General features: G+C 40.2%; 1 protein-coding gene across 12 annotated transcripts in view; it reads right to left on the bottom strand.

Annotated features, from left to right (window-relative positions):
* chl1b (cell adhesion molecule L1-like b) overlaps positions 1-12,217 on the bottom strand; it is a 69,876-nt gene extending 57,659 nt beyond the window's left edge. For 4 of the 12 annotated variants that reach the window (XM_044168486.1, XM_044168529.1, XM_044168521.1 and 1 more), the window contains exon 1: positions 12,079-12,209. The gene's annotated coding sequence lies outside the window, so the exon portion shown is untranslated. Of the gene's footprint in view, positions 1-12,078 lie in introns of all 12 variants that reach the window. The other 8 variants (XM_044168540.1, XM_044168550.1, XM_044168568.1 and 5 more) reach the window with 5 other exon arrangements.
* Between the last annotated feature and the right edge of the window lie 944 nt (positions 12,218-13,161).

Genomic DNA, 13,161 nt, shown 5'->3' with positions numbered 1-13,161 from the left:
CTCTATTGTAGTGAGGTATTCACCTTGGTTGTAGAAATGTAAGTAAAATGTTCAAAATTCAAAAGGTACACATTCTGTATTTTCTTTGTTTAATTTTCTCTCCACTATGAAGAAATATTTTTTTCTTTACTACAATTAATTCATGAGAAAAGCCATCACGCATGACTGACTAGAATTTAATCTGCAGTTTTGAGAGAATTTGTGAGACACAAGTGGTCCGTGGCTGGTGTGTGGCTATAGTACACTATGAAACAAAGTTAGACTACCATTTCACTGAATAATAATCCTGCTTCTGTTATCGTACTTGTGGCAGATGCAAGAGAATTAGAGGCAAAGCCGTCGACAAAACTCTTGTCACTCTCAAGAAAATAAATCAAGAAGTCAATTTAAATGCAAATGTCAATGTTTGAGACAACAAACTGTCTACAGTGCTGTATCTCAAGGACTTGTGGTGCTGAAGTTGAATCATACAATGGAAGGCCACCCTGACGTCCTTACCGGGAAGATGACACACTGCCTCTGGCTTGTGACACACCACAGGAAACCGAAAGGGTCAGCAGAAAGCTACAGAGAAGTGAGCATCCTTCCAGACAAAAAAAAGCCTGTTACATGTCACATGAAGACTGATGGGAGCATTTCCAGGCTGAAGCCCAGGATATCAAAGTAGGATTTCTCTAGGATCACCTCTATTGATCTGTTTTTGTTTCTCAAAGCCATTGCTTCAAGCCTTTAAGCCATTTCAAATTGGCAAAGCTCTCAAACTGAAATGGTGTAGGGTTTGTTCACACACAGACTTAAGAATTTTGGCTCAAAAATTCTGGCTCAGACCGATGTGAATTCTGTTTTAACCTGACCAGAGCGTGAACTACTGCAGAATGTAATGAGCCCAAACTAGATGTCGGCTGTTGTACAAGCACCAGAGGTAATTTTATTTTCTCTGCTGAGGAAAAATCAGTCTGTCCTATTCTTATTTGTTGTTTTGACATTTTCGTCAAGCTCTTTGTTAATGTTTTCTAAGCATAAAATAAGTGTAAAGTCTCCCTAAAACAATTTGAAAGGAAGAAAGGAAGTGCAACCCTAGATAAGAGGATTCTACACTGATGAATGTAAGAACTTATTACTGAGCTGCAGGGCACTATTTTTACGTATAGAGTAATATCAGCAGGATTAAACTGAAACAAACATCTATTACTTCCCCCCAACATATCTGTAATTATCCAACATAGCAAATTAGCATTTGGCTGTTAATCATACATTGCCTCTACGACAGAACAATGTCATCATTATTTTCCTGCACCCCTCCCTTTAGGAGATTTTCTTCTTAGGTTGTGCATTTTGTTAAGTTTTATGTACTAGTTTATTACCAATATTCTCTATTTGTCTTTCTGCTGTGGAGAAACACATAGTTTGCACAACACACAATGTACAAAAATGTTTTCTCACTCTTGGGATCATGGCCGATAGAAAGACCCTGCAGCTGTATTTCTGTAAAGGAACAAAGCATGGATGCTATTTCGAGAAAACCTTGAAAGACTTGTAGGAAGAACTTTGGGTCAGTCTAACTGTGAAACTAAACATTTTACTATTGTAATCTATTTTCTACTATACAACAAAAGAAAAACAAGGTTCAAACAAACAAGGGCATATACAACATTCACAAATACAAAGTAAAAGCATATTGTAATCTACCTACTACACCAAGATGCTACGTTACAGTGTTTGCATGTTATTTTCTAAAAGGAAAATAATTAAAATGGATGCTAAAATGGTTGGCGTTTCATAATGAGCACTACACTCAGATTTAGCCTTCCTCTATTAGTTGTGTTCAGGAGAGCCTGCATTACACTGATTAGCTAATGCAATTAAACAGTATTTACCCCTACCACTGCCCTCTTGTGTGTTCGAATGAGTCAATTTGTGACTAAAATGCTTAGCAATTTAGCACCAAGCTATTTTTTTTTAGCCTCAACATCATAATAGCTCTACCTAACCAGAATGAAACATCATGACTGGTCTCGTTTTGCCAGAAAAACCATCCCCCGATACTCAGTAGAACTCTGCTGTAAACCGAAAGAAAATGTTACAAGGTGAGATCATTTGCAATCTGATATGAGGCCATAAAGACGTGCTCTGAAAGAAGTCTTGGTTTCTACCAAAAAAATCTGAAGCTGTAACAATAATGAGGTCAAGAAGGTCTGTAGTTCATAGCTGGTGATCTGCGGGTCACGCTTGTAAAAATGGAGAGTGGAGCTCCCCCAAGCTGATGAATTAATTTGGATACGTACCAGCTTGGCAAGATTCTTTCACTCAACATTTGCTCTATCTGGGGGTGAGTACAATAAGAAATAGACATGCTGAGTTCTGGCTCTTTGTAGAAGACCCTAAAGGACGACTGCAAAGCCTTTCACAAACTATCACAACATTAAAAAACTGCTGAAAATGTTAATTATGAGGAAAATAATTAAGTTCTGACACATAAAAAAGGGCCGCTATGTACTTGCAGCAAAATACGCAAATCTCTTGTCAAGTTTTATACTGTGAATAAAATCTTGTATCCCCATTAGGATGAAAAGGTAATTTGTTGTCTGCACATTCTCCAGCTATGATGGATCCTAAATGACAAATTGGGACAAATGCATCAATGGTACTGCTGCAACAGAAAACAAAAAAGGGCTATACTTCTTGCTCATGTGTTAGCCCACTTAGCAAATTGACCACTCAGCAGCACATCCTCTTTGTTTCATGATTCTAATCATGCTTGATCTGCTCTCTAATCTTCTATTTGGAGGATAGTGCTGTGCTTGACGCCAGGCCTCGCTGAGCCAGTAAACAGGCTCTTACTATGCAAAGCAGACAGGCTCGCATGTTCACACCAAATCAACATACATGGAGCTGCACTGGCTTGTTGGGGCTCCCAGCAGTCCACTTAAAGCACCCAACGGAGCCCAACACGGTGTAATGAGGTCCCAGAGGAAGCCTCTGGACATAGAGCACTGCTGCCCTCACTGCATATTCTGTCACACTGACACATACTACTCGCCTACTTCTAGACAGACTACTACAGCACTTTAGGTACAATACAGTGATTGTTCTATAAATTCAATTAAGAAATGGTTTAAAATAATCATACCGTACCATACTTCATCACATTTGATTATTTTCTTCGCTTATTTGGTACTTCCATACAAACAAAAACAACTCCTCCTGCTCTGTAATTTTCAATTTCACTCTCCTCCTCCATGTTTTCTTGCCACTGTCTTCTTCTCCAACGGTTGGCAAACCAGCTTAGAGGTGCATTACCACCACCAACTGTTGCTCTCACGTCACGTGAGAACGTGGTAAGCAGTCCTGCTGCCCAAATCACGTTACCTTGTGAGGCAGGTGGATTCGCGAGATCACAGGAGAATCGCAATATCAGGAGATCACACGAAAATAAAGCCCTGATTTGTTACATGGCCTGTCCGAATAAATAGCAGAGACACTAAGGGATAGCTCCTGCGGTGGAAACGGTATTGCCAAATCTTTACTGGTGAACACATTTCTACTGTTGCACAGTATTTACCGTCATATCCCCCCCAGCACTTAAGGGATACATTATCTCAAGTACAGATTTGTACAGTACCACATCACATTTTTTAAACCGTACATGTCAGTGGCTTTAATTGACAAGCAATAATTTTGCAGACATTTTGACATGTCATAACACAGAGAGCACAGGTGTAATTAATAACACTGCATGACTGCAATCGATCAATCTATTTAGGTGAGCGAGTTCAAGTAAAAATTTCCATTGTGAAAAAGGTCTATTTGCCATCCAACTTTAAGTACCAATTCCGATTCATTACATATACAGTATATTTCAGCCTTGCTAGCAGAGTGGCTCAGTGGATGGCAATGTCAGTCTGTCGGTCCACCACTTTGGTCCAGACTGAAATTTGATGAATAGACATTGATGGTCCCCAGATGATAAAGCCTACTGACATCCCTGATCCCCTGACTTTTCCTCTAGCACCAATTTGATCCTACTCTCTCTTTTGTCCACCACATGAAAGAAATCAACAAGATGGCCTTTTTCCACCTTCACAACATAGCTAAAATTAGGTATTTTCTGTCCTTGACTCATGCAGATATCCTAATTCACGCCTTTGTTTCATCCAGATGTCATTATTGTAACGTCTTGTTGTCAGGCCTGCTGCATGCCAGTACTAAAAGGCTACAAATGGTTCTGAATGCTGCAGCGAGAATAATTAAAACTACAACATTTGATCATATCACTCCAATTTTAGATTATCTGCATTGGCTCCTTATCCATGTCAGATCATACTTTAAGGTGCTTCTGATGACTTATAAAATTGTAAATGGTCAAGCCCCTTCATATCTGTCCGATCTCCTTATACCTTATATTCCGTCCTATCCTAAGTCAGCTAACTGCAGGGCCTTTTCTTATTGTGCCCCCTCCTCTGGAATAACTTCCCTGTTGACATTAGACAGTGTGATAGTGTTGGGGCCTTTAAATCGTAACTTAGAACTCAACTTTTCCCCTTAACTTTCAGTTAGCTGCTTATTTTTGATTACCTTGTACCTGTTACTATTATCCTTTCTTTTTTACTCAGGCTTCTCTGTGCTGGACCATCAGCATCCTAGGACCTCCCTCTCTCCTGGCTGTTGGTGCCTCTTTCCAGATGTTTTGGATCTGGATCTGCATCTTCCAGGAGATTCAGCCTCTCCTCTTGTCTCTCTCCCCCTTGTGTGTGTCTGTTACCTGTGTGAATGGTGTGCTTGGGTTTTGCCTCCTTTGTGTTTGTGTAGTCTGTCCTCTTCCGGGTTTCCATGGTGGAGACGAGGTTGTGTAGCTCAGGTCTTATCTGTTTGCTCAACGTCCTCCCAGATCTATTAATCAATTAATCAACTGACCTTAAATTCATCAATAAGAATTTTGAGAATCTATTAACATCTAAGTCATTCATCAAGTCAAGATGCAAAACATTTACTGGTTCCAGCTTATCAAACATGAGAATCTGCTGCTGTTTTATATGATAGTAAATTGAATGAGGTTTGAACTGCTATTTGGACAAAACAAGCAATTTGGGGTGTGAGAAACTGAGATGGACAATTCCATCAAATTAACTGGTAAATAGTACCAGCATCGCAGCATCATAGTATGAGGCGTGTTTCACTTCTGTCCCGGTACGTCCTCTGTGTCCCCTGCTTGTCACATGTGTCCTCCCTCATCCTCTGTGCCCTTCACTTCAATGTCCCAGGGGTCCCCTTGCAACCTTATCCATGCAGCCAAACACAATACCCTTCATGGGACACAAAGGCAATGATACTGCGCTCCTCTGTTCCATTCTCTACATTTGTCACTTTTATTCCTACATTCTTTGTTCGTCTTACCTCTGTATGCATGAGTTATCCCAAATTGAGCACGCGATTGAAATGGAAATCATCCCTGTATCCCAGTGATTTAAAGGTCCAATGTGTAACATTTAGGAGGAGCTATTGGCAGTAACGGAATATAATATATAAAGTATGTTAGTAAGGGGAGGGTGATGCGAGCGGTATTCCAATGGTTGCAAACTGCAATTTCACCGCTATAATAACTTTTTACTCTTTGAGGCATAGCTGTCATGTTTGTTGTTCCTCGGAGAATCTTATGGTTGTGTTGCCCTTTTCACCAAGGTTTTTAACATAAACATTGAATTTAAAGGATATGTACCCTGTGATTTAACATTATAAGCATTATAGTATTATAAATCTGAATGGGCATGCAAGAATCAGGACAATATCAATTGGAAAATGAGTTTGAAGCTGACAGCAATGCACAGTTGGATTAGAATTCTTCTCATCAAATATCCCCATATTCATTCTCTTTATTGGTTATGGTTTTCATGCGAGAATAATCTAAACTGATTAATTAAACATAAAAATTACAATTCTAAAGCCATATGAGGCAGAATAACAGTACATATCAATGTCTTTGCAATGAATCCAAAAGAGGATATAAAATTCCCATGAAAAACACCTTCACAAACAGTCTGGAGGAACGGATAACACAACAAGCGGAAGATGTCTGTAAATGTTGTCGCTTGGACATAATAATGAGACATTCTTATTTTTTCTGAATGATGACATGTAAACACAAGACATCATAAGACATGAAAAGCTTGCAAGTCCTGTAGCTGGCAGAAAATAACAACATGTCTAGGTAAAATGTTCCAGCTTTGAGAAAACAGCCTCGGTACCACAGAAAAAGGACAATGACAGGCCAATCTATACCTTCAGGTGGGGACGTGTGCATAGCACATCGGCAGTGTTGGCTACTGACCTCTCATCCCCTCCTGCTGGGAAAAGACACACTGAACATTTGAGATAACACTGAGCTCACTGCAGGTTTGTCCATTACTGATTATTTGTCCGTGCAGCACGAGAAGCCATTGATCATGTTCTCCCAGTGGCCCCAATAATGCTGTGGCCTGTTAAATAAGAAGTAAGCCTTAATTCTGACGATCAGCTCTTATCTTTGCATCTCCTCTCCTCCTCCATCCCCCATCAGAGGCTGCATGGAGGGAATCATTTCCAACACTCCACTCTATCTTTTCTCTGAACTGATCACAGGTATCATAAAAAATCTGGTAAATAAATATGCACACTGCCAGAGAGCAGGCAAGGAAATTAATATTTCATGTAACCAAACACATTTCCAGAACATACTGGCTAGAATGTGCCTTTCCGGTTGTCATTGTGACAAACATGAAAGAGGAGGGCTCAGGTACTGCGGCGCTGCAGCTCTCTCAACTCTGCCTGCAGCATGGGGAGCATGAGTTGTCACTGTAATTGCTTGTAGTGCTGGAGCCTGAGCTGAACCTCAATTAGGGCCTGGGTACTTGTTAGGCTCCACACCTTCCCGTCGAATCTGCAAGCCACTCCGGGAAACACCCTCACACACACACACACATCTCAACACATGTGCAATGTTTGTCATTATCAGAGTATAGGTTTACACTTTGTATCCATGGATTAGCCTACCTGTTCACACAACTGTAAGAGACTCTTCCTAGAGATCACCACTAACAATACACTCTAAACAGGGTGATAACAGAGCAGCTTATATGGACATTTAGTCTGCTACAGTTCTGCTCACTGTTGTTCGGCTGCTTTTTCTAATCTCCAATAGCCATCTGATACTCCAGATTCCATCCAACAGACAGAATTACAGCCAGAAATTACATTGCTAATGCTGATAAGAGATGCATCTACTACAGATGCAGGTATAAGACACAGACAAACAATTTAGAGTGGTTTAAATGCACAAATTTGCAGACAGAATGTATCAGATACCTTCTATATCAAACATGGAAAATTCAGGTTCCAGTCTTCCCTGACTCAACTTGCACTCACGTATCACTGAGGCTGGGGGCCTCCGCCACACTGAATCTTGATACATCTTTCTGTCTGCACTGTTAAAGGCCAGGTGTATACAGCACAGGCACAAAGAAAGGGCTCTCTGTGTCTCTCTTTTTCACTCTCAACCCCTACCTTTCTCATGTAGACAAGACAATAGAGTGCACACACATACTGTAAGTGCAAACATGTCTGTTGCAAGGCAAACACACACCAATGAACAGGTAAAGATGAAATCAGTCTGCCTCTATCTTTCATATCTTCAATGCACTTCCAACCTCTGAACATATTGCCAGTTTGTGATGCTTGCACAGAAGATGAAAACAACACAGCAAGGTGTAAGCTCAGGTGTTTTTATCACTTGTCTGTGTAACTGAGTTTCAATCTGTGTGCTGTAAAGAGAGCCAGATACCTTACTGCGTAATGCCTCATTGATGTGCTGGTGGGAGTTTGATCTCAACAGTGTGGAATATGGAAGCTGGATCTCAACATTGTAGTTCCAAGATATTGTGAATTTATCACTAGTGACTGACACTGTCCCCACTATCTTTAAGACTGCTATTGTTAAACCTCTACTTAAGAAACGAGACATTGATCCAGGGTCTCTAAATAATTACCGACTAGTGTCTAACCTTCCATTCTTTTCAAAAGTACTAGAAAGAGTTGTGTCTCAGCAACTTTTGCCCCGCATAACAGTAATCTTTTTGAACTTTTTCAGTCTGCTTTCAGGGCCTGTCACTCCACTGAAACTGCACTTACTAAAGTGGTAAATGATCTTCTGCTTACTATGGATTTGGATTCCACCTCGTGCTTCTATTACTGTATCTTAGTGCAGCTTTTGACAGTATAGCTCAGTGTATACTTCTAGCTCTTGCGTGATTAAAGTCTTACTTATCTGAAAGAGCACAGTGTGTTTCCTATAGTAATACTACATCAAAATATTCTGATGTAAAATATGGAGTACCTCAGGACTCTGTTCTCGGCCCTCTGCTTTTCTTTCTTATAGTTCACCTCTTGGCTAAAAATTTCCACTGCTTCGCTGATGATACTCAGCTGTATGTGCGTGTAAAGGCGGATGATCATTCCCAAATTATTAAATTTGCTGTGAAAAACTGGAACTCCTACTTCAACTTCAGAGTAGGTACTCTCCCAGCACAACAATTTGTTATGGGTGTAATGATCCATCAATGTATCGATTCAGTGATCAACGACCCATTATCATCAATGCAAAGTGAAAACAAAATTTCCATTGCATGTCTGTGTCACCGTTTCTGTCCAAGCGCACCTCCTTCAAACAGTGCTAGCACCAGGCAGATAATGGCAAGCAGCCAAGAAAAAGACGATGAGGATATTTACTCTCCTCTCAGGAATAAATCAGCAACGACGAACCTAGCCAGGCACCTAAATTGACCTATTGACCTTCATTCTAGCAGAAATGTGTCAGATGCTGCCTGCTCACCAGCTTTGACCAGCTTTTTTCCGCAAAAACTGATCCACAACTCTAAAAGAGCGATGAGTATCACAGCTGCCATTTCATATTTCATTTCCAAAGACAGACCTACAGTGTTGTCAAGAACGGCGGTTTTCCTGAACTACTGCATACTCTGGAGCCGAAATATGAGACAGCAGAATTATGTTCTTCAGACACGTATTTTGAATGATGCACACACACAGGAGCAAATCTTGGGACAGTTTTGAAAGAAGTATGTGTTTACATTTGCTTTGTTCAAACAACTGAAATATCTTATTTTGATGTGGATTAGAAAAATGTATATCCCATAGCTTTGATGCAGGAAGACTGTACTGCATTTGCACTTAAAAGTATAGGTTAGTGATGACCTTATTACTAAGTTCTAACTGACAAAAACGAGTTAATGTTAAAAATATATTGCTTATGAGACACTAAATATGAGTGAAGGTATACACAAAAATCCTGCTTTAATGTATAAAAAATGGGAAATCAAATTACTAAGATATAAATGTAACTGTTAATTGGGCATATATCGTCTCATATCGATATATCAAATATCGTATCGATATAATATCGTATCGTGATGAAACTTGTGATTTACACCCCTAGTATTTATAGTCCATTTTTGTCCGACCGACGAAAACACTGTAAACCTTCTGACAACCACTGCATCTCTCTGTTTGTTTGTTGTCCCACAAGCACAGCTGTGTGTCTCTCTCTCTCTCTCTCCCTCTCTCTCTCTCTCTCTTTCTATCTCTTCTCCTTCTCTCTCTCCTTAGTTTCTCATCCTTGTCCTCTTTTTCACTCAGGCTTCTCTCTGCCTTATCTGAACCGAGGGGCGAAGGATAGTGGGTGTCGTATGCTGTTCAGATTGTAAAGCCCCTTGAGGCAAACTTGTGATATTGAGTATCACAAAACTGACTTGGCTAAACAGTTACAGTTACCTTAACTAGATGGTTCTCAACATATGAGCAAACATTTGTTAGTGGCTGAGTATGCCAGCCACTAACATATGAAGAATGAGTCTGTCTGCAGCTACAAAGGATGTTCTGTTTACTGCATTTTGTAATCTAAATGATTAAAAGAATGAAAAAGGTCCATGAAATGCGTCAGGTCGGAGCTGCATATTAAGTGGTGAGAGGGCTGGCTGACATGGACCGGCTGGGAGATGGTCGACACTTTGCTTGTCCAATTACTGGCTCTCACTCAAATTGTTTGGTGAGAAGCATTCGACCTACTTCTGGACACAAAGCCCCACTGCCCTGAATACAGAGAGGCTGGGGACCACATGTGATGACAAGTGCCATTAGAGGCTTTTGTCTTTGGCCGAGAAATTAATATCAGGCAACTTACCTGATATGGGATAATTTTGGCTATGAACACTGGAGAACCTATGTGCTCATGGCTTGGATTGATGGGATGTACAGGAGGCAACATAAATAGGATCTGCTCTTCTTGAAGAGCAGCTTGAGTTGATTACATTCACTAATGGCAGCCTGACCTTCAGAAGGTCTTTGTGTTTAACATTAGGCAACAGCAGGATCAGTATTAGGAGTAGCAGCACTGCTAGTACTAACAGAAGTACTATTAGGAGTGGTAGTGGGAGTGTGTTTACCACAATCTTCATTTTTAGAAAATGTACCACAAACTGTGTTACAGACAATATAGGCCAAGTTGATTGTGTTGTGAACAATAAGAAAAGCATCAAAAGGAATACAAATATCAAATTATGGGTAAACTATGAAACATTTCTGTTTTCTTGGGATTCCCTCAAAGGCATAATATGTAATGAGACACTACACAACAACACTGAGGAAACCAGCATTTGAATTTGCAGCACTTCCAAATAGTGTGTGAAAAATTTGCATAGCTTGTAAATATTCATATTGAGGGAATCACTAACCGTGTGAGATATATCTGGTGTATAAATACAACACATCAAGCACATAAGTGTAGTGCACAACTATTCCATCCACATCCCCATCAATTACCAAAGCTATAGGTAACAACCACAATACCAAACTTTAAATGTCACTATAATGTAATTTTAATTGCACTTATTGAAGCCTCATCAATCATTCTAATCTTGTGTCATGCATGCTTTACTCTTGTGCTACAGAAATGCATGTAATAAAGAGCAGTGTGGAGAAGGATTAAAGAAAGAGGATGTAATTTGTCTGTGAAAACAAACACATTTTTTCTCTCTAAAATGCATTGTTAGTGCTTTGTCAGAGGTGTCAGCTGAGATGGAAAAAAATGTATCAAAAATTCTCTTTTACTTATTCTCTAGAGCAAAACAACCTTTCACAGACTTTCAAGGCTGTTTCTAGTGCCACATGACACCACTTACCTTTTCACAGTACAAGAATAAATCTGCTGAAATGGCATTTGCAGTTTCTGTACATTACAGTCTGCACACAAAATATTACTGCAGTTCAACCATCAGCAGGTCTTTTACACAGATATCTCTCATAATAATCCCTCTGCCTGTCACATCACATGCAAGATGAAATGTATGCATAGAGAATAATACAATGCTTTTCACCACATTGGAAGACAAGGTGTGATTCAGTTCTGCGGTTCAGTATTCAGCATGAGAGCCAGTGATAAGCAGGCTGAGTGTAGTGATAAATAAGGATGGAAGAGTGTGATCTCCAGTCTGTGATTATTATCAGGCATCACAGGCAGTCATATAAAAAGGAAAAATTAACTATTTTATCAGAATGACATTAATTCATACTTATCAACTCTAATACATCGTGTAGTTAATTTAAAACAGTCTGAAACCATCATGATAACCTGTTCTGCTAAAGAGTGGGATAATTCTGCCTCTGCAAGGTGGGTAAACCTGGTTAAGCTAGGTTAGCCCTCCACTGGTTCATTTCCCACATCACTGGTTATGACTAAACTGTACATCTAGTTAGTATTCCACACGTGAAGAACTTAAGACATTCGAACAGCAGTCGTGACTACATTTCCTTGTACCAAATTCCCCTCTTTTCACCCCCTTTTTTTAATTTCAATTCTAAACCACCTGCCGTACAGGTGTCGGTAACACCGGCTCAAATCATGAGAGCTCTGTGTTCAAAGCCAACTAAAATTTGTAACAAGTGCAACAATTAACAACTCACACAGGGAGGAGATGTGAAAACAGACTTTTTTTTTTTCTCAAGCGATATAAACACACAGAAATTGTGGAAACTCACCTTCAGGTGCGACTCATGTCGCGGCAACCGTGCAGAAAGTTGAATTTTCTCCACCGCTGGAAGAGGGCAGAGGGAGGTTTACTGTTAACGTAACGCCGCTTTCCTTAGCAGTGGGTCTGAACCGGAGTACCTCCCTCCTCCCTTGGATGCTACTATTGCTCCCCCCCACCCCCCACCCTCCGCCTCTGTAAAGAAAAAGTAATAGCGGTTTCTTCCTCCTCCTCCACAAAGACAGACTCAAAGAAAAGAAGGGACCCTATCGCAGTCAATAGGTTTTACATAACCCCATGGCAACGCAGAAAAACTGTGAGCAACTTCCCCACGTTGTGATCGGGTTAAAGCGCTTCCCAGCCCCCAAAGCAGTGACAGCGACATTATTCCCAAGCTTCAGAATGAGCAGGTTTTAGTGGGAGGCGGAGGAGAAGGGAGCACTAAACTACTCCACTGGTGAGGATGCTGTTCAAGTATGGATGAGAGGAAATAACATGTATATTTCTTGTGTGTCCAGTAGATTGTTGGCGTGATGTACACGTGTTTAGTTATTCTCAGTAGTGAACTTGAGATCCTAGCTGATGTTGTTGATCTTGTGTGGTGTAGTAGCCTAATACTCTGTAATAGGCCTATGCCTATTGGGGGGAAGCCTATAGGCTGGTTATTAATTTATTATTAGTTTTGGTTTAAGTTATTTTTTAATTTCTGTTATTTCTATTCAATATTTAGATTGTATTACAATGTATTTATTTATTTTACTAGGAAAAGTCAACCAAAGCACTATCCTGTCTAAGGCCTATTGTGGTCCAGTAGGCATCTTACACAAGTGTGATTCCGAAACTTGAAACCTCCAGTGCACATACACTGAGAATGGACTTTACATTGAAGTAGTAGACATCTTGGGTCCAGTAGTAAGAGCGGACTTTTAAGAATCTCTCTCTGCAACTTTTTTGTTGATACAAATCAGACACAGATGAGTGTTTATACATTTATATATATTGTATATTTTGGTCCTGATGGACCACAGCCTCCTGCCGGAGGGGAGTGTCTGAAAGAGTTTGTGTCCGGGGTGGGAGGAATCAGCCACAATCT

The sequence above is a fragment of the Siniperca chuatsi genome, linkage group LG2 (genome assembly GCF_020085105.1).
Source record: "Siniperca chuatsi isolate FFG_IHB_CAS linkage group LG2, ASM2008510v1, whole genome shotgun sequence".
NCBI lineage: Eukaryota > Metazoa > Chordata > Actinopteri > Centrarchiformes > Sinipercidae > Siniperca > Siniperca chuatsi.
The sequence above is the reverse complement of the archived record's forward strand: the minus strand, read 5'-3'. Positions and strand labels throughout refer to the sequence as shown.